Genomic DNA, 2,526 nt, shown 5'->3' on the forward strand with positions numbered 1-2,526 from the left:
TTCTGCTAAGTTTGTTTTCTGTAGGATGCCTTCTATGGGCTGGTTGGTCCGAACTCTGATAGTGTGAGCTTGAAAGTATGGGTGGAGTCATCGAGAGGTGAGTATGGGGGCGTAGGCGAACTGCTCTGTCTCTTGATAGTTTAGTTCGGCCCCTTGTAGAGCCTTGATGATGAAGTAGACGGGTTGTTGCCCACTTTTGTCTTTTTTAACTAGTGATGAGGCTATTGCCCGACTTCCCACTACGAGGTATAATATGAGCTTTTCACTTTCCCTTGGTCGGGTAAGAATGGGTGGTTGCCCTAAGAATTTTCAAAATATCGGAAGGCTTGTTTGCACCCCGTTGTCCTATTCAAACCTCTCTCCCTTCCTTAATATCCCTCTTTGAGGTGTCCTTTGCGAGATGATTTAGAGATCCCTCCTCCTGCGAATCCTTCATGAACATGTCTCTCTGGGGTGTGAGGTGGACATTCAACTCGTCCAACCTCTTTGGTGTGAGGCGTTCGACTCGTCCGACCTCTTTGGTGTGAGGTGGACCTTCAACTTGTCCGACCGCTTTGGTGTGAGATGAATCTTCAACTTTGTCCAACCTCTTTGGTGTGAGGTGGACCTTCAACGCGTCCGACCTCTTTGGTGTGAGGTGGACCTTCAACGCGTCCAACCTCGTTGGTGTGAGGTGGACCTTCAACGCGTCCGACCTCCTTTGTGTGAGGTGGACCTTCAACGTCTCTGACCTCGTTGGTGTGAGGTGGACCTTCAACGCGTCCGACCTCTTTGGTTTTGGATTGGGCGAGGTGGTGGGATCTTCTAAGTGTTGCATATTTCTCGGTAGACATCCACAAGAGACACCCGAAGGGGTGTAATTGTGGTATTTTCTAGGCTTCTCTCCATGTTGATCTTCTTTTTTCTTGGATTCTTTATCCTTATCCCGGGAAGAGTAGGAATGTTCGGTTTTTGAGATCTATCCTAGTTGAGAGTTTTCCTCCATGTTGATGTACTTCTCGTCTCGTTCTTGTACCTCGTTTAGAGATGTCTGGGTGCTTCCTAGATATTGAGTGGCTAAAAGGTCCTTCTCGTAGACCATTGATGAGGCCCCTGATAGCTGCTTCTGTTGGCAGACTTTGTATGCCCATACATGTTTTATTGAATCTTTTCACGTTGTTGCGAAGGCTCTCTCGATCTTCTTGCTTGATCCCTAATAGGCTCGGTGCGTGTTTGGCTTTGTCCTTCTGGATGGAGAATAACGGATTGCATCTGAGGCCTCTGTGAAATACATCCTGCTTATGAAATTGCTAAGATGATGGCTTGGATCTGATGTGTCGTCGTACGGAGTCATGCCTGGAGCTTTGAAGTCCTTTGGGACCTTTAGCTTTCATGATCTCTTTGGTGAATGGATCTTAGTCCTTGCAGGAGCTATCCTCATGAGAGGATCGATTAGCTTTGGCGTTGAGATCGGCTTTGAGTTTTAGGAGTTTGTCCTCTAATTCCCGGCGTCGCTTTATCTCCCTTTGTAGGTCTTTCTTAGCCTCTCGTTGATGTAGGGCTTCTTCTTCCAGTTGTTTTAAACGGTCTTGAAGCGCCTCCACGGCTCCCGTATTTGGAGAATCCTTTTCGTTGTTAAGTTGAGGAGTATCCTTTGGTGTTAGTGTCCGCATTTTTGTGCGGCGTTCTATCCTCTAGATCTGAATCATGGTCGTTGTCATGGTTGTCCGCCATGGTGATGGGATGACTTCCAAGTTCCTCGGCAACGGCACCAATGTTCCGAGGGTTACCTGAAACTGTAGATCGATCTCGGACGAGATCTTCTGTACTGGTCAGAACTGTTGTGTCCGACTTGTTGATGGTGGCTGGAGCCATCGTGTCCGACTTGTTGGACTTGGTGGTGGTGCTGATCCTTCGTCCCCGGAGGGTGGGGGGTACCTGCAATGGACTCCAATGCTTAAGTTAGCAAGGGTATTAAGCAGGTATTGAGTAGAATCAGAGTATGAGTTATACCTGGGTGCTCCAGCGTATTTATAATGATGAGATGTGACCTTTTGGATAAGATAAGTTAGTTATCTTATCTTATCTTTATCTTTGAGTTGAGGTCAGCGTATCTTCAATGGAACCGCCATTATCTCTATAGGCTTGGGTTGCCCTAGGATTTGGGTCGTGTTCCTCTGTTTGGGCCCTTTACTGGGCTCTCCTGTCGATTTGGCCGAACTCTTTGAGAAGAGGTCGGCTAGTCGGACCTAAGGAGGTCGGTCGGCTTGTCGCTAAACATCCCAGGTCGGACAGCTTGACCCAGGGTATGAACAACAGATATATTCATAATAACAGCAGAACTGGTTCAAGTAACATACAGAATGGTGCAAATATGAGTAAAAATCCTATATATTTAAAAATATGAGTAAAAATATGAGTAAAAATCCTATATATTTTTCTTAAATTTTGATTCAATAAATCTTTCATTATTTTCCTAAATAATATTGTTATAAATATTATTATATTTTCTTAATATACTTTACATAATTATAATCTCAATTATTG

This window comes from Arachis duranensis, chromosome 6 (assembly GCF_000817695.3).
Source record: "Arachis duranensis cultivar V14167 chromosome 6, aradu.V14167.gnm2.J7QH, whole genome shotgun sequence".
Classification (NCBI taxonomy): Eukaryota; Viridiplantae; Streptophyta; class Magnoliopsida; order Fabales; family Fabaceae; genus Arachis; species Arachis duranensis.